Source organism: Coregonus clupeaformis, chromosome 23, assembly GCF_020615455.1.
Source record: "Coregonus clupeaformis isolate EN_2021a chromosome 23, ASM2061545v1, whole genome shotgun sequence".
NCBI lineage: Eukaryota > Metazoa > Chordata > Actinopteri > Salmoniformes > Salmonidae > Coregonus > Coregonus clupeaformis.
In genome coordinates, this window is record NC_059214.1 from 45,939,094 (window position 1) to 45,959,595 (window position 20,502).

The 20,502-nt window shown below is 41.9% G+C and overlaps 1 protein-coding gene across 1 annotated transcript in view; it reads left to right on the forward strand.

The window, feature by feature from the left end:
• Positions 1-5,164: 5,164 nt before the first annotated feature.
• Positions 5,165-20,502, forward strand: part of nck2a (NCK adaptor protein 2a) — a 71,595-nt gene continuing 56,257 nt past the window's right edge. The window contains exon 1 of the mRNA XM_041843923.2: positions 5,165-5,360. The gene's annotated coding sequence lies outside the window, so the exon portion shown is untranslated. The remainder of the gene's footprint in view (positions 5,361-20,502) is intronic.

Genomic DNA, 20,502 nt, shown 5'->3' on the forward strand with positions numbered 1-20,502 from the left:
CATTGTAAAGCCCTAGTTTTGTTGTAGGCAGCATACCACCCTTCATTCCACAGAAGCTAAGCAGGGTTGGTCCTTGGATGGGAGACCAGATGCTGCTGGAAGTGTTGTTGGAGGGCCAGTAGGAGGCGCTCTTTCCTCTGGTCTAAAAAAATATATCCCAAAGCCCCTATTATTTTATTTAACCCATTGAGATTGGAAAACTTGTTTTTTATGAAGTTGAACATGTGCTCTTTATGACAGGATGTTAAAATTAAGTGAAATCGAACTTTTCTTTTACCAAGTTACACTTCTCAAAAGGCACCGAATGTGTAGTCACGTGGGTCGCGCGTCAGCCAGGATACCGAATTGGTGGAATGACCCAGAAACAGATATTTGTGGACATATGATGCACATGATATAGATTCCCACATACCGGTACACTTACACAGTTAACTGAATCTCACACACATGCATGCATGTATGGTACTAAAACGTCCTGAACACACTAATAAATGCAAGTTGTGTGCTCTTAAATGCATTACATATACACTCACATTTCATTTTGTCATGCACACAAACACATGTTTATTCCTAATTCACTTTCCCTCTGTGTTATTATAATGCAATAGGCCCTTTTCCTTAATAGGAAAAGTTCACAGAAGGAACTCTGAGACAAGGACACAAAGGAGGGGAAAGAGGGGGATTATGAGGTTGACATAAGAGAAGAATGATGACTCTCTTGATGATTTTGTCACGGAATCTAGAGTGCTGTTGGTTAAATTCTGAATTCTGCTTCTAGATTTTAACTTCTTACTGGACACTTTGTAACCTCTGTCAGTCCATAGCTAAAATGTATGAGAGGGCCTTCACCTATGCTTTACATCAAATATTCTGCCATGTGCCATTTGGTATTACTGGCAGCTGGAGAAGGAACCTCCTCCAGTCCAGTAAATCATATCATATTCAGTCAGTCATTCCCATTGGGACAGGGTGTCACCACCCAAAGACATATGGGTGCCTTGGTGCCAAAGCAGGTGCCCAGCCTGGCCAAAGCAATATGTGTAGCTGCAGTTAGCCGCTGAACTCCCAGAAGTCACTCAGTGAGGTGATTTGGAAAAGCTGCTGACTGAGTGATGGATCGTTGGTCTGAAATGGAAGACATCCTACTAGGATACAGTCATGGGAGAGCAGGTGTTGACATGGGCCAAATGAGTTATTTAACTATGATTAATTGGTTGATCCCTGATGGTCCCCCAAATAGAGGGCTGAGGGGGGGTGAGAGGGGCTACCTCTATGACTCACACACACACCAACTTCATCAATATTAATGTATGTCCATTAATGTTTCATATGTGTTTCGACCTGTCCCAAAATTAATATAGTTGGTTTAGAGTTAGTTTTGACATTTCAACCTGCGTGTCCTGATCACATCTGGTGTGGATGGACAAAATCAACATGTGCGCGATGGCGCACGCAGGCGCGTGCCAAGTGCCCCGTGTAGTCAGCATGTAAGCACACACACACCAACACACCAACTACACAGAGCCGCGGGAAGTAGTTTGGGGATGGAGGTGCTGCATTTTTTTTCGGCTGGGGGGCTGGGGGGGGGGCGACCATGACGACGACGACTGGAAAAATAGTTTTTGGCTATATTGTCTACTAATACAGGACTATTAAAGGTCCAGTGAACTACTTTTGTGAAAAAAATATGTGGTGCTGCAGCAACCTCTGCACCCCTACTTCCCGTGGCTATGCAACTACATCAGTATTAATTTGATAAATTGACAAATTATTTGCTTTAGTTGTCGGTCTATGAAACTATTGTAGTAAAATGTTTTGTAATTATGCCTCATTGCCACTAGACTACGACGTCCGAGTGTGAGTATTTAACACAAACACATGGAGGCGCTTTTGGACAAGAAACATAATACCGGTAGCCGAGGAGCTAGGTTTGAAAATGCACCTCTTTTTCAATGTAGGCTACTGCTGTGTTATTGTATTACGTTTGGCGATATTGCTGTAATTAGAATAACTCCTCAGAACAATTTAAGTTTCATGTCACCCTAGTCAAAAAATTATATAGGATTCTAATAAAAAATCAAATTAGAATCCCAAAAAATATCCTATCACATTTTGTAGCCTATCCTTTAGGATTGTATTCTATAGGATATAATCATGTAGGAGTCCAATAGGACTGGTTCCAAAATCTGATAGGATTTTATTTTGGATTCTAATAGGATTTTTTTTTGGAATCCCATAGGATTGTTTCACTAGGGTAAAACGTTTTTTAAAGGTTGGATTCTTTTTTATTTTTTGACAGGACAGATAGGGAGGCAGATATAGAGAGGGGTACAGAAAGTGGTTAAAGGCACAGACAGTCAGCCAAGCCGGGGCCATTATCTTTAGGTTTTTATTTTCCTCTCCCTATCGCAACATAAAGAGGGTAAAGGTAACATTCTATTTTAGTATGCATAGCTGACTATTATATATTAAATGAAAGAAATGTTCATATCTTTGTGTTACTGTACCTAACAATTTATTTTTCAAAGATGCTGTGCATTCTAAGGGAACAGCCCCCCAAAGTCTTGTGTTATTGTAACATTGTATATAGTATTGTATGTCATATTGTAATGTCTAATTCAAAGACAAGAAGTTGCATGAATAAAAATCAAATCAAATAACTAAAGTGAGTGTTTTGTTGAAAAAGTGTGCACTGTATTGGTGATCATACTGCAAATGAACTTGCAGCCTTGAATCACTCCCATATTGTGGAATAAAACCGAAATAAATATAGAACTGTTGTTTCCGATCAACGACAATGTTCCAATTAATGTTGCTGTATTGTACTGGAACAAATGACAACAAACTATAATTTAATGGGTTCATTTAAGAAAAAAAGTTATAACAGGATCTTGATTGGGGTGACAAAATCCTTCAATACATAGAAAAACTATAGGATCCAATAGGATTACTTTTGATTTCCAATAGGAAAAAATTGGATTTTTTTTGACTAGCGCAAGTTTCTACACTGTCCTACCACTACTGAAAACAAGCTAAAAATGCAGGATTCTGACAAATGCTCAGAGCCATTACTGGGGAAACTAAAAATACTAATTGAAAGTGTCAGATAAAAAAAAAAGAAAAAGAAAGTCAGATCTGTTCATCCAAGAAACAAGGGAAACAGAAATCATCTTGAAATTAAAGTATAAAGATAATAGGACACCTACTGGGACACTTTTTTTCTCAGATGATTGAGATTCAGTGCATGACAGTCACAGAATAATCATACATTACATTGTCATAGCAGATGCTTTTATTCAGCGAATTCCTTTGTATTAAATAAAGCCTTAAAGGGATACTTTGGGATTTGGCAATGAGGCCCTTTATCTACTTCCCCAGAATGAAGGAAATAAATTAGAGGTAGTTTCACGATCCAGTGCTAACTAGAATTAGTGCAATGACTGGAAGTCTATGGGTATAGCGCAATGACTGGAAGTCTATGGGTATCTGCTAGCATGCTAGTCATTGCGCTAACGCTAGTTAGCATTGGTTCGCGAAACTACCTCTAACTTTCTTCATACTAGACACCGAGACATACAAAGGGTATCCACTAGTTCATCTGACTCTGGGGAAGCAGATAAGGGCTTCATTTCCAAAATCCCAAAGTACCCCTTTAAGAGACCAGTCGATCAGTTACCAGCATAGATCGTTATTAAATCTGGAGCACTCTCCAAATCTAATGGTCTCCTCAATCAATTCTTCAAAGCACTGATAATCTATTGGCCCTATGTTGCCACAATAGGGACCATTCATTACGGAGAGAACTGGTTCAGTCTAATTGGACCCAATGAATTGTTCTCCCATTTCGGAATGGCTGCATCCACATTGTCTTCATTAGAGGAATTCACTTGTTTCCTTCCTTGCATTGCACCATTGTCATGTCTGTTTAAGCTATGACGTTAAATGGAGCAGGTAATGCAATGATTTACTTGTAAATAACCAAAGTCAAGCCAGACCGGTCACAGGCAGCTACTTTGGTCCTCCACAGTGATGTTACTTGACCTTCCTGAGAACTGGGTCACATTCAGCAGTGAGAAAAGTAAAACATTTTGAAACACCTGAACTTGTTGTTTTTGTTCAACGTTGCAAATCAATTTGCTCAGATACCCTAGTACTGAAGATCACTGTGGGTTGCATTCAGTGGGCACAAGCTCCCTTTAGTTGGTTTATTTAAATCAAACTTCCTCAAAATAACGACATAAACGTTTCATAAGGAAACAGTACAGCAGAATAAACATTGAACAAAGGTCAGCAATGTGTCCTTTACACAGAAACCTGGAAGCTCACCAACATGTCATGCATAAAGCAAATTGTTATATCACTGTGTAAATTGATTCCATTCCAGATAATGCATTTAAATCTAGGCTGTTTGAATTTTCTCTTTGACTCAGGCAACTTCTGAATGAAAAAGAACCAATCATTAGTCAACAGGGTATATGAGTATTAGAAGTTACTCCCATGTCACACCACCCATTGTCCCCTGTCTCTCCATCACAGCCAAGCCGGCAACACCCGGTTTTGACTAAATGTTAGAATTGACTTTTCGTAGCAGGTTAGGAGAGCTTTCTGGCTAACACCTAACTCAGAGTCTGGAATGGCTCTTTGATGTTGTAAGCACAATGGTCAATAATGAAGGGGGCTGTGCTCTTACTGGTTGGCTTTCTCACTCAAACACCCACCCACACACACACACACACACACACACAGCCACACAGAGCCACCAAGCGCTGCCCAGTTCCATTACAATGTTTGGATTTTGAAATCCAAACAATGAGAGGTCTCAACCTCTGAGGGAAAAAAATACATTTGAGAGAACCAATCAAAGCCATCTCACAATTTCTGAGCGAATATTGCATTAACAAACAGCCTCCTTTCCAGAGCAGTGTGCTCACAGAGCTCCTTGTGCTGGTCACGTGGGTCGCATCAGCCAGCATCAGCCAGGCTGGAATTTAGGCAACAGGTTGGGGCAATTAACGTAGCAGGTTAGAATAATTAGGTTAAGGTTAGGAAAAGAGTTCGGGTTACCTAAAATGAATATATATATATATATATATAGACATAAGCTTTATGTATCCAATCTAGCCATGAACGTACCCCCACCCCCCGCAAGCCTGCCTTGGCTGTGGTGACGTCACTAGGTCGAGTGGATTGAGGTGGAGGCAGCTACGTGAAAGGAAATGTTTTGAGAAACCGAACAAAGTACGTGAATTTATTTTGTTGCGCTTTTGCTCAGTACTCGACTGGTTTGTGAAAAGGTTTATTTTCGAGCGTGTGTGGTTCGTCAGTCCCCGTTGCCCGTTCTCGTTGGAGTGAACACAAAGGTAAGAAAAATTCAACTGAGCGTAAAGTTGGTGTGGTCGCCCCGGGGTGATGTTTGTGTCGTGAACTATAGCCGCAGTATTTTATTTTCACAAATGTAGCATTGCGAACCATGACAAGTCAGTGGTTATAAACATTATACAAAGAAGCCTATTTATCGTGTGTTACAAGGCCTAGACGTGGACAATATTCATGGGCCAGGTTGTCAGATCACTAAACCGTCACTTTCTGATTCTCAGTCACTGTGTCCACACATTGGCGGTAGAGTTGATAGGCTATATGTGTGTTTTTACATGATTATGTTTAAATATGGTTAACAAACAGGAATGCATTTTTATCCTTTTACATGAAATAATGCACTTATTATTAGAAGTAGGCTAGAATATGCTAGTAGAGTATATCGAGTAAGTTAGCATTTGACTCATTCATTTCAAATGAATTTACATTTGCATCTCTTGTGCTTCAACTGTTTGAAACCAAATCTTGTCTGGTTTGCATCGTACTCTTACTTTTCAGTTTTGTCTTTGTTTCTTTTTGTTTTGTTCATTTTTCATCAATTGGAGAATTGATAATGCTATCCGATAGCCTTTTCCCACAATGGGTCAACAATCCAATCAAAAATCAGATTCCCGCACACATCTCATATTCGTTGGTATGAGCATTTTGCTTCAACAGCTGCGCTTATACATTTAAACAATCTTCATAGCAGTGGCGGCTGGTGAAAAATATTCTCGGTGGGGCTGTGCCATACTTTTTTTTTCCTGTAACCATCGCGATATATTTTAACACAAACTGCAGGACAGCAGTGCTCAGTGAAACATTCAGTAATTATTTAATGCCAATATTAAAAAGTTGAGGCATTCTTACACAAAAACATATTACACAAACCCAAGCCTTTCATTTGCATTTAAAGTGAACTTTTCACCATTGGTAGTAAACAGGCAACGCAACAGGCATGCTGTCAGAACAGAGTGGAAAGTGGACAATAACATGAAATTATTATAAAGTTTATAGGAAATCTTACACTGTATAAAAGGATGTATAATATAGAAATGGATATCAAGTGGATGAACTCAAACCTTTGACTGGAAGAATAGCATACAGTATTTTATGATCATACTAAATGTGACTAATTGTTAATGTGCTCCAGAACTGCAACAATTAATTGATACAAAACAACATATATACAGTAATATTAGCAAAGACACTATTAAGACTTTCTAGAGTACCATATATAACTGGATTTTTTATGCTAAGGTCAACTATATACAAAGAAACATGCGGCCAGAGCTGCTCTGTGTGTGTGTGTCTGTCATCTTATTTGTACAGGAATTTTGCCCGTCTGTCCTTCTGAGTGGCAAACCTCTCAATGACCCTTTGATTAAAGTCAGGAATGTCCCTGACAAGTTTCTTCTCCATGGAGAGCATGGCCAGAGCGTTCAGGCGATCCTGTGTCATGCTGTTTCTCAGGAAGGTCTTGATCCTTTTCAGTGTAGAGAAGCACCTTTCTGACTCAGCAGTTGTCATGGGTGTGGTGATGAGGATCTTGAGGAGGCTGGCAGTCTCTGTAAAAGTGCTCTGAAGGTTGTTCTCCATGAAGAACTGGTACAGGGGCACTGCACCACTACAAGCCTTGAACTCACTGTTCTCATAGATGAGGGACAGTTCGGTTTTGAGCTTGGCCTTGTTCAACATGGGGTACGCCTCCACGGTTGTTTCAAGCGCTGTATCGGAGAACTTCACACTGTGTTGTGGGAACAACTCTCCGTGCAATAGTGTTGCGCTGATGAGGTGCTGGGTGAAGGAGAACCTCTCTTTGGCATGACTCAGGATGGTATCACATACCTGTAAAAGATACATCATCAGCTTTAATTTGCAATTAAGCTATTTTGATGCAAGTGATCCTGACTGACACATGCCTATGTCCAACTCAAGTATATGATTACCAAGGTGCTGATTGTTCAGGGTTTTGGCTACATACTACCAGGCCTGAAAAAAGTTCTAGGGGGGAAACACTGACAATTACATCACAACTTACCTCTATAGCCAACCTCTGTTGTTCTCCTGGTCCCAGCATCCTCCGTCGCTTGATGGGCTGTTGCTGCTCGTCAGATGCGCTGTCCCCACACAAAGAGGGAATTGAGGCCCTGGGTCCAAAAAATAAAGTTTAATTTGATAACTTGCAATCAGACTTCTTAACTCACTGTAATTCCCCCTCAACACACAACCAGTGACTTTTATTTATATATATATATATATATATATATATATATATATATATATATATACAGACAGACAGACAGACAGACAGTGTGTATATACACACAAACTATGTCTAGTAACTGCTTTTAACCTGTGATGTACATAATTAACTGATGTTATTACGTTTTAAAGCCTTTTTCTATTACATTTGTGAGAGGGATGCAACATCATTTTGTTCTGCTGTGCACTTAGCAATAAAGTTAATCTTCAATAACAACTAGGTCTCTTCTAGAAATTGACCTGGTGGACACCTGAATAATTATTACAAACTGTGTAGTACTTTCCTGCATTATTATCAACGTCTGATTGTGTCTTCTCTTTCCTTTTAAAATACTAAAACAAATATAATTGTGACGGCTCTATGATAATCACTCACTTTGATGACCAGACACATTTAGGCTTTTAAACTGTTGTAAGTGAACTATTCATCTTTCTAACAACATCTTTATCAGCCAATAGTAAATATAGTTATTTACCTGATTGTTAGCATGCTGTCTGTGAACCTCTGGACAAGTGCTTTAATGAAGACAGGGTCGATGTTCCTCTTCTGCAGCTGGCTGAAAAGCATGTCCACATTTGGCATGATCTTGTGGAACAGTGCCAGGAAAAAACAGAAAGCCTCGTCTTCGAGCATCCTCACAAAGCCCCCCGCCTCTCTGACAGTCGGGGCATCAAAGTTCCCAGAGTCTCTGATGGTCTGGAAACACGTTAGGAGGTCATCCCTGTACTCGTACACAGTGTTTACAGCGCGACTGTGGAAGTTCCACCGTGTTGTAGAGGCTCTGGGGAGTCTATGCGCAACCACTTCGTCAAGCACGGTGGTTCGCTTGGGAGACCTGGAGAAGAAAGCAGAAAATCCTGCAAGGTCGGAAAAGAAAGTGCCGATCCTGGGGATGCGTGAAGTAGCCTGCTGCATGATGAGGTTCAGCTGATGTGCATAGCAGTGGACGTAGTGCGCATTTTCGTACACATCCACTATTTTACGCTGCACTCCGCCGGTGGCTCCCCTCATCACACTTGCTCCGTCGTAAGCCTGGGCAATAAGTTTGGCCTTTTGTCCATGTGAGAGTATGGTGCTGAGCCTCTCCAGCAGCGCTGTAGCGATGGTGTCGGGCGGTTGCGTTCTCGATCAAAATGAACTCGAAAAACGCTCTTGGACGTTACTTTTAGCATCGATGTAGCGTATCACAAGCACCAACTGGCAGTGGGTGGAAACGTCAGTCGTCTCGTCAGCTTGAATGGCGATAAAATCAGCACTCTTTACTTCCTCCAGGATGTAATCCTTAAGCACTGACAGCATACAGTCCAACAGCTCGTTCTGTATCGTCTTTGACGTGCCCTTAAAAACGGTAGCTGTCTTCAGGTGCTCCTCCAGCACACTGTCGAGGGAGGCAACAAAATCCACTAAGCCCCGGAAAATGCCGGGGTTGTCCGAGGAGTCAGTCTCCTGCGTGCCCACGCAAGGCCAACTCAAAAGCCCCACAGAACTTCACACAATCGATAATTTTGGATAGAATGTGCCTGTTTTTATCCACCTCCTCATTGTGTTTCCTCACCGCAATCCTGTGGCCGTCATCCAGCTGCGTAGCAATGTTCACCCTTCCTAATACAGCTAGCTTTACAGAGTTGTCCATGTGTGCCCTGGTGTTCTCATGTTTCTTTACCTTCTCTGACAGGTGCTTCATATCCCTCACTCCGGTACCTGTCCATGCTGAATCTGACCCCGTCGTTTTAAAAGCAAGCACGGAAAGCAAAATAAAGCATTAGCATCAGTGCACCCAGCTAGCCAAGCCTTCCTGGTGTACCAGCTACGGGAGAAGCCGCGCATATACTGCTTCCCTTTCTCGCTAGCCTGCTGTCTGATTGAGAGGTCAGGTTGATCTGGGCCCAGCTCTTTCACCCGAACTTTCTCTGACAAAGTTCTCCTCTCAAACGGATCTTGGAGGAGAGATTTCACCGAGTTAGGTTGGGTCTTGGAGGAGTAACGTTTGCGCTCGCCATTGTCGTCTAGTAAAAATGGCGCCACTGGAGCCCGGTCCTTATTTTATCAGGAGCGAGCTTGGGCGATAAAATAATCGCCCTCCTTGGATTCGATTTAAGATCGCTGATTGGCTACATTTTATGTCATACATTCATATCTTAAATTAGCAATTGGCTTAACTGCTACGTAGACCCGCCTCCTCGGGGCACTTTCTGTATCGCCCAGAGCTGACGAGGCGTTTGACAGGCAGAGGAAAGGTTGCGAATATGATTTTCTATCATATCTTACACATATTACTGTGTGCATTCCATATTTCAAACACACAAATATTGACATACTGATGTTTTTATTATTATTATTATTTTTATTATTTTTATTTTTTATTTTTAATAATTTTAGCCCAAGGCTGATTTGTAGATCTTTATGCAAATTAACTCACACCGCAACTCCACAGCTCCCTTATGGTATTCCATCAGGCTTTCGGAGGTGTGAAGTGGTTCCATCGAGAGATACTGTACTTTACGGTCAGGCATTAATCCTATTTTACCGGTGCTGCAAATGTCACATAAATGCCAGAACTAAGACATTTAGCTCCAAGCTGTGGACAATAGCATGCAGACTTGTAAGGGAATTTAGCTTATCAGTTTTATTGTCCTTATCAGATCGGTTTTATGTGACTGCAGATGAAGGTTCTGTATCTGGGACAGTCAGCCGGACAGCAGCTCAAGGGTCAGGTGTAGTTTCGGGCCGCACCTACAGAGCCTATACACTCCTCTGAGAGGTAGGTCACCATGGCAACCCAGTTTTTACAGGACATGATTGGCAGCGGTTGTTCCAATGACAGGTATGTATGTGAAATGCAGGTTTTGGCATTCTCTGTAGGCTTGTTGTTAAAGGTCCAATGCAGCCGTTTTTACCTCAATATCAAATCATTTCTGGGTAACAATTAAGTGCCTTACTGTGATTGTTTTCAATTAAAATGCACTGGGCGAAAAGGGTCAATATCAGTGGATATCTTTATCTATATTTATCCGGATACGCATGTCCTTAATTTCATATGGAGCTAGGATATTCTCCGTAATGGGACAGTTTCTACATGCATCCAATCCGGACCTTAAATCTCCCTGCTACCATATGAGTCCAGGGAGATATCTGGGATGAGATCCCTTCAAGACACGCCACTAATGCACTTGCACCCATTTACATATTTGTTGAATATTTTGATACTGCAAAGGGTATGTGTCAACATGCTGATATACAGTGGGGGGAAAAAAGTATTGTCAGCCACCAATTGTGCAAGTTCTCCCACTTAAAAAGTGGTGAGATGAAAATTACAGGCCTCTCTCATCTTTTTAAGTGGGAGAACTTGCACAATTGGTGGCTGACTAAATACTTTTTTTCCCCCACTGTATCTAAGCCTTTATACTTAGGCATGAACGAATCCACATACTTTCAGAAATGTATAACTGTAGTCATTACCTGATCATTTATGGATCCATATAAAAATAAAAGATTTCAATATCTCCTTACATGATATGTAATGTTCATCCTCATGTGTCTGATTGACAATAGTCTAAATCTGACTCATGATCAGTGTCCAGCAGACAAATTATTGTAACTGTTCAGGCACCGAAAATCATTGTGCTTCTTCACATGAAGGTGACATCTGAGCATACATTCGCACCATATTCAGTAGTAGGCTACAAGGCACGGAAAAGGAAACATCATATTTAATCCAAAGCACATCGCTGCTATTTCTGTTTAATCAAAATTGTGTCGATATTGAAAGAAAATATTGTAATTTCACATAACCATACGCAAGGTAGGGTTAGATAGCCCTATATGGTAAAAGACCAAGTCCATATTATGGCAAGAACAGCTCAAATAAGGAAAGAGAAACGACAGTCCATCGAGGGATGTAGCTCAATTGGTAGCGCATGGCGTTTGCAACGCCAAGGTTGTGGGTTCGATTCCCACGGGGGGCCAGTATGAAAAAATAATAATGTATGCACTCACTAACTGTAAGTTGCTCTGGATAAGAGCGTCTGCTAAATGACTAAAAATGTAAATGTTACTTTAAGACGTGAAGGTCAGTCAATCCGGAAAGTTTTCAAGTGCAGTCGCAAAAACAATCAAGCGCTATTATTCTACAATGTAGAAAATAGTAAAAATAAAGAAAAACCCTGGAATGAGTAGGTGTGTCCAAACTTTTGACTGGGTGTAGCAGAGAGAACAGTTTATGACTAGGGTGGCTGGAGTCTTTGACATTTTTTAGGGCCTTCCTCTGACACCGCCTGGTATAGAGGTCCTTGATGGCAGGAAGCTTGGCCACAGTGATGTACTGGGCCGTACGCACTACCCTTTGTAGTGCCTTGCGGTCGGAGGCCGAGCTGTTGCCATACCAGGCAGTAATGCAACCAGTCAGGATGGTCTCGATGGTGCAGCTGTATAACTTTTTGAGGATCTGAGGACCCATGCCAAGTATTTTCAAGGAGATGAGAATGGGGTGCGTGCTCTGTCCTTCTTTTCCTGTAATCCACAATCATCTCCTTTGTCTTGATCACGTTGAGTGAGAGGTTATCCTGGCACCACACGGCCAGGTCTCTGACCTCCTCCCTATAGGCTCTCATCATTGTCGGTGATCAGGCCTACCACTGTTGTGTCGTCGGCAAACTTAATGATGGTGTTGGTGTCGTGCCTGGCCATGCAGTCATGGGTGAACAGGGAGTACAGGAGGGGACTGAGCACGCACCCCTGAGGGGGCCCCCCTGTTGAGGATCAGCGTGGCAGATGTGTTGTTACCTACCCTTACCACATTTTACATTTACATTTTAGTCATTTATCAGACACTCTTATCCAGAGTGACTTACAGTTAGTGAGTGCATACATTTTCATACTGGCCACCCGTGGGAAACGAACCCACAACCCTGGCGTTGCAACTGAGCTACAGGGAGCACCTGGGGGCGGCCTGTCAGGAAGTCCTGGATCCAGTTGCAGAGGAAGGTGTTTAGTCCCAAGGTCCTTAGCTTAGTGATGAGCTTTGAGGGCACTATGGTGTTGAACGCTGAGCTGTAGTCAATGAATAACATTCTCACGTAGGTGTTCCTTTTGTCCAGGTGGGAAATGGCAGTGTGGAGTGCAATAGAGATTGCATCATCTGTGGATCTGTTGGGGCGGTATGCAAATTGGAGTGGGTTTAGGATTTCTGGGATAATGGTGTTTATGTGGGCCATGACCAGCCTTTCAAAGCACTTCATGGCTACAGACGTGAGTGCTACGGGTCTGTAGTCATTTAGGCAGGTTACCTTAGTGTTCTTGGGCACAGGGACTATGGTGGACTGCTTGAAACATGTTGGTATTACAGACTCAGTCAGGGACAGGTTGAAAATGTCAGTAAAGACACTTGCCAGTTGGTCAGCACATGCTCGGAGTACACGTCCTGGTAATCCGTCTGGCCCTGCGGCCTTGTGAATGTTGACCTATTTTAAAGGTCTTACTCGCATCGGCTACAGAGAGCGTGATCACACAGTCGTCCGGAACAGCTGATGCTCTCATGCATGCTTCAGTGTTGCTTGCCTCGAAGCGAGCATAGAAGTGATTTAGCTCATCTGGTAGGCTCGTGTCACTGGGCAGCTCGCGGCTGTGCTTCCCTTTGTAGTCTGTAATAGTTTGCAAGCCCTGCCACATCCGACGAGCGTCGGAGCCGGTGTAGTACAATTCAATCTTAGTCCTGTATTGACGCTTTGCCTGTTTGATGGTTCATCAAAAGTCATAGATGGATTTCTTATAAGCTTCTCAGAATGCAGCTCTCCCTCCTCCTTGCGAGTCAGCAGCCTACAGCGAAACGGGTACAGGCAGATACTTTCATAGCAGGAATCAACATCATGCCTATATTACCGTTGACCAAATAATTGTTTTAGAGCAATCTACAGGAACATTGTGTAGCAAAATCACCAAAGATTACCGACGTTAAAGAAAACGCTTCGGTAAGGGGAAGGCAATGTTGGTTTTGATAATTTTAGTTTAGTTTAGCGTCCCAGCTCTAGTTAGTAACAGATTAAGGAACACTGCTTACAACCTGATTGGAAATCAAGGTGCCAAGTCATTTAGTGCTAGTGCTGAAATTGCCAACATTTCTGTAATTTTTTTGTTTTAAACAACTAATTGAGGGCTTCGGTGCAATTTTTAAAATGTCAATCGTTCAGGTTTTTTCTTTGAGCGCGATGTGCAGATTCTGTAGAGAGAAATCAGATGAAGCCTGAACTGTGCGATGTAGTGGGGAGTTGTAGTTTCCACAGGCCAGTATTCTACGTAGTTTATTGCAGAAAACATGGTGATTAACTACAATGACCATAATCCATTGCACACCCGCTTAAACTTGTCTGGTCTGTGCGGTGCAGGCACTAGAGAAGAGAACACATGATGGAGAGGAATAGAAAGCAGTTCCTTCGCTAGCCTGATAATACATGATCTAAGTGATTGATAGTTGGTATTCAGCAGTCATAAAAGTATGCCTTATTTACTTTGAAGAACTACTAAAATAGTGATTTTTTTTCAGACAGCGTAAGCAGCAGCTCTATAGAGACTTGGAATTAAATATTAAAGTCGTCAAATAAAACATATCTTATTAAAGTAATGTTGAGCTGTAGCTCAACTGGTAGAGCACGGCGCTTGTAACGCCAAGGTAGTGGGTTCGATCCCCGGGACCACCCATACACAAAAAAAATTATGCACGCATGACTGTAAGTCGCTTTGGATAAAAGCGTCTGCTAAATGGCTTATTATTATTATTATTATTATTATGGTTAATAAGTGATCAGCAGTAATGGGCAGTCACTACCATCATGGACTTTTATTAATTGTTTTATTCAGTGTTACAGCATTCAACCCATATAATGCAAAGTGCATTTAATGTCAACATTATTTATCGGTATTGAAAACCGTGATTCTTTTTTAATAATCTAACCGAAATAGAACTGACCTCACAAACCACTAATCGCTCAGTACTATTTAGTGCCCTTTAGTAGAAATCCATAGTCTGTTAGCGAGAACGAAAATGTAGCCTATCCCAGAATGGGTTTTATATGGCTGACTCAACCATTTTAAGAAAGGCTGACGCAACGGTCTTAAATTCAATCACATCAGATCTGATTAAAGTAGTCACTTGGAAACTAAAGACTTTCTGGCTAAACCTGCTTTGTAATATCACACCAACTGTGGGGCGGTGTTCTTTCTTAAATAGCTGTATGACTAAATGCTATGGCTATGTCTATCTGTGACATAGCCTACCACAATCCACCATCCTACTCTTCCCTAGGATAGAATTGGTTGTGTACACACTTCAGTACCCGTCTCTGATTTTTAACAAAATAGCTGTATGGAGCTCCAACTTATTCTGTGTGTTTGTAGACCGGGTGTATTAACCACAGTGTGAGATGGAATCTACTATTTGTCAGTTGAAGACACACTCTTTCAGGCACCTAAATGTACCCAAACCTCTAGTGCAAGGGGTCTCCAAGTCCCAGCTACTGGATTCTTACATTTTTAACAACTGTATTTTTAACATTTAGTCCATTTGGGGACTTGTTGGTATGTACTTCTAAATGTAGGCCACATGCAATGGTGAAGAAACTCATAATTTTCCATCTGTGCTGTTCTCAGTTGGTAGCATACGTTTTCTCAAGCAGGAATACTTCTCCAGGTTCCATGTTTGATCTCTTCTCAGTGTTTCAGATCTCTATATCTAACAGTTTCTCTCTCTTCATCTCAGTGTTTCAGATCTCTATATCAAACAGTTTCTCTCTCTCTATCTCAGTGTTTCAGATCTATGTCTAACAGTTTCTCTCTCTCTCTCTTTCATATCAGTGTTTCTGATCTCTATATATGAGTTTCTCTCACTCTTTCATATCAGTGTTTCAGATCTCTACATATACGTTTCTCTCTCTCCCAAAAGGGCAGCGCACAATTGGCCCAGCATCGTCCGGGTTTGGCCGGTGTAGGCCGTCATTGTAAATAAGAATTTGTTCTTAACTGACTTGCCTAATTAAATAAATAAAATATCAGTGTTTCAGATCTCTATATATAAGTTTCTCTCTCTACATCTGTGTTTCAGATCTCCATATGAGTTTCTCTCTCTCTCTCTCGCTCCATATCAGTGTTTCAGATCTCTATATATACGTTTCTCTCTCTCTACATCTGTGTTTCAGATCTGTACATATGAGTTTCTCTCTCTCCGTCTGTGTTTCAGATCTGTATATATGAGTTTCTCTCTCTCCTCTCAGTGTTTCAGATCTGTATATATGAGTTTCTCTCTCTCCTCTGTGTTTCAGATCTGTATATATGAGTTTCTCTCTCTCCTCTCAGTGTTTCAGATCTGTATATATGAGTTTCTCTCTCTCCTCTCTGTGTTTCAGATCTGTATATATGAGTTTCTCTCTCTCCTCTCAGTGTTTCAGATCTGTATATATGAGTTTCTCTTTCTCCTCTCTGTGTTTCAGATCTCTATATATAAGTTTCTCTCTCTACATCTGTGTTTCAGATCTCCATATGAGTTTCTCTCTCTCTCTCTCGCTCCATATCAGTGTTTCAGATCTCTATATATACGTTTCTCTCTCTCTACATCTCAGTGTTTCAGATCTGTACATATGAGTTTCTCTCTCTCCGTCTGTGTTTCAGATCTGTATATATGAGTTTCTCTCTCTCCTCTCAGTGTTTCAGATCTGTATATATGAGTTTCTCTCTCTCCTCTCAGTGTTTCAGATCTGTATATATGAGTTTCTCTCTCTCCTTTCGGTTTCAGATCTGTATATATGAGTTTCTCTCTCTCCTCTCAGTGTTTCAGATCTGTATATATGAGTTTCTCTCTCTCCTCTCAGTGTTTCAGATCTGTATATATGAGTTTCTCTCTCTCCTCTCTGTGTTTCAGATCTGTATATATGAGTTTCTCTCTCTCCTCTCTGTGTTTCAGATCTGAATATATGAGTTTCTCTCTCTCCTCTCTGTGTTTCAGATCTGTATATATGAGTTTCTCTCTCTCCTCTCTGTGTTTCAGATCTGAATATATGAGTTTCTCTCTCTCCTCTCTGTGTTTCAGATCTGTATATATGAGTTTCTCTCTCTCCTCTCTGTGTTTCAGATCTGTATATATGAGTTTCTCTCTCTCCTCTGTGTTTCAGATCTGTATATATGAGTTTATCTCTCTCCTCTCAGTGTTTCAGATCTGTATATATGAGTTTCTCTCTCTCCATCAGTGTTTCAGATCTGTATATATGAGTTTCTCTCTCTCCTCTGTGTTTCAGATCTGTATATATGAGTTTCTCTCTCTCCTCTGTGTTTCAGATCTGTATATATGAGTTTCTCTCTCTCCTCAGTGTTTCAGATCTGTATATATGAGTTTCTCTCTCTCCTCTCAGTGTTTCAGATCTGTATATATGAGTTTCTATCTCTCCATCAGTGTTTCAGATCTGTATATACGAGTTTCTCTCTCTCCTCTCAGTGTTTCAGATCTGTATATATGAGTTTCTCTCTCTCCTCTCAGTGTTTCAGATCTGTATATATGAGTTTCTCTCTCTCCATCAGTGTTTCAGATCTGTATATATGAGTTTCTCTCTCTCCTCTGTGTTTCAGATCTGTATATATGAGTTTCTCTCTCTCCTCTCAGTGTTTCAGATCTGTACATATGAGTTTCTCTCTCTCCTCTCAGTGTTTCAGATCTGTATATATGAGTTTCTCTCTCTCCTCTCAGTGTTTCAGATCTGTATATATGAGTTTCTCTCTCTCCTCTCAGTGTTTCAGATCTGTATATATGAGTTTCTCTCTCTCCGTCTGTGTTTCAGATCTGTATATCTGTAACAGTTTATCTTTCTCTCCATCTCTTTGGAACACTGACCTAAATAGACTTGAATGTCTCTATAAAAAGGCTATAATTATAGTGTTGAAGACTTGGTGGAGCCTTGCAAGGACATAGCCCATCCCTTGATATTTAGTGGTTTCTCATTCCACTCAAACATATTGTTTTATCATATGTTAGCCCTCAGTTATACATTTGACAATTTGCTGACTGGGCGTCTGTAGAAATAGAACATGTGTAATCATAAACGTTTATAGCTAGGCTACACAATAAATTGTGACTTCCACTGTGATGTGTAAAACTGACCCAGAATCACCAAGATGTCGTCGTCATCATCATTCCTCGTCTGTTGTGCTTGTTAGAGAAAAGAAGCCATGTTGTGAACAACACCCATTCACAACACCACTGATTTGGTAGCGCAGTAGCCGATCCTAAACCTATCTCTCTGTGACCTCTTTCTCCCAATAGAGGACTAGATGGACACAGACACAGATGGATGGAGATATATTATGTAATGAGGGCAGAGAAAGGGATGAGAGGGCCAAAGGTTACCTCATTGTTATTCTCCCTCTAATCATGTTGTAATCTGGAGCAGGGCAGCCGTTAACTGTTGCCACAGTTACAGGGTAAATCCATTTGAATTTAATGAATTTCTGACAGCACCCCTTTTTTTGTTGTTGATTTGAACAAAACCTTCCATGCATATTTGCCTGTTGTAGAAGTGCTCAGAAAGTGAGTTTTTGGACCTGAATGCCAAAACATTCAAGAGATAAAGGTGCTCAAAGTGGACCCATTTTGCATGCCCCACCATACCATGAGACATCCATGTCTTCATCACTGGAAAAGAAGAATGACTAAGATTTGATATAATTTGAAAGCTTACAAACGGGGTTGTCAAACAATTTTATTTCTTGAATTAAAAAATAATACATTGTCATTTCTTTTACCTTAAACATCAACGATCTAAAAACGCGTCAACTCCGATTTTTTTCATATTCGCATTTGTTGTTCCTAAGACCCTATTTACATCATCTGAGGCTTTTGTTGTGCCCGCCGCCGTTGGTTGAGATACAACATTCTCTTGAATACAGGGTAGGTGTAATGTTTTGGCTGATAAATGTACTAAAATGGGAATAAAATAAAAATGTCAAATGGTACCACAAAGAGGGTTGGAGGTCCACACATCAGAGAATGTTGACTTGAATGTGAATATCTGTTTTTAAATTATACTGTCAATCCTCCATAGGAAACCTATTGAAATCTTATAGATGAGAATAGACATGATATTAGATGGTGGGTGGACTGGCGGCCATCTTTATGCGGTGTGTGTTTCTTTCTGTATGCCATACTTATAACATAGCGAGAGCAAATGTTGAAGAGATGCATGTCATTATAGGCACACAATACATGATCTCATCAGAACGTCCCTTCGAGCTTGGAGCTCTTTAAGAGTTTTCTGGACACGGACAGTCCAAGGAGACTTTGTCCTCTGGCTGAACCTTCTATTTCTGCCCTTTCTGCTCAATGATTGTTTACCAGCCTTCTCCTTCTCCATTTCATTACACGGTGTACCAACTCTCCCACATTTCCACTCACCCACCCACTCACTCACCCACTCTCTCTCTCTCATTCTCCCTTTCACTCATTTTAAGCTGTTTATCTCACTTCTGTCTCAACGCTCTCACTCCCATCCTCCCTTCCCTCTCCCCCCTCTCTCTCAGCTCCTCACTCCGCTCGCATCCAACAACTGAACCAACAGTCTGTCAGCTCGGCTCCAACGGACTTGTGTCATCACTGGGCACCCAGCCTAATCCTGTTCTGGGCTGCAGATACGGACAGAGAGGGGGACAGATAGAGGGGATGGGATGGAAGGAGGGGGAGATGACACTGGTATGTCTCTTTCACGGCCCATCCACACCCCATCCACAAGCCCTGCCCCCAGCCCCATATGGCCCTTAAAACAGGCCCTTAAAAATACCCACCTCTCCCATGGATGCTGGGGGAGATGGAGGACAGTGTAAAGACAGGGAGTATGGATGGGAGTCACTGAAAAAATCAGTTAACTCGGTTCCTCATGAAGACATGAAATACAGCTCCAGTGTACACACTGTCATTGTCTTGGTCCAAGAGCTTTAGAGAGACTCCACAGGGCTGGGACCAGGGCGCAGGATTTCTGTTGGGAGTATGAGTTCAAACCACCGCCACTCTCCCCCTTTCTCCCCTTCCTCCAGATGCCTCCCCTTATTCACCCATCCTCTTCCCCCTGACAGACAAAAGAGGCAATTAATTCATAAACACCCTCAGAAGTGCTCGTTAAAGAGTAATTAAGGGTCGATGGCACTCCCGCGCCATCTCCCAGTCTGCATGGCTGGCTTTAAATTACCCTGGTGAAAATTGGCACTTTTGGCCGTGGAGCGAGACGGGGCGAGGGGTGAAACCCAACACCCCCCAGAGAGAGAGAGAGAGAGAGAGGGAGAGAGAGCGATATGGACCTCAGTTCAGGACCTCCTCCGCACAAACACACACACACACACACACACACACACACACATCTGACAGAAGCAGTTCGGTAATATCACTGCATCAAGGTTTGGATTCCCTTAGCTTGCTATCTGGTAACTGGAAATACAGTTCCCGGTGGGATTCTGTCTGTCTGTGTGTGCACTCGCCTTTGCCCGCCGCCCTAGGTGTAGCCTGTATGTGAGCTGAAAATGAAATACAAAGACATCATTTAATTCCCTGCTACTCATGCGTTCTCGCTGACAACTCATTGACACTTCCGTTCAATGAAAGTTGTCAAAGTTCCTGTCAACTTGGGTTACCAGTGTAACGCCCCCAGAGGCGGCAGGCGCAGCAGTCGTATGTTACTGCAAGATTAAAGCAGCCAGTCACAGAGAGCAGGCAGGTTGCCAGCAGTAGCATGAAGCTGTGATTCCCTCTCTGCCTCCTGGCTTCAGTCATGTTCAGATAACAACCAAGATCGCCAGGGTGTTCTGAGGAGAGGTCAAGCCCTCACAGCGCTGGACCGCCATTATGGAAAGAGGGGGAAGGC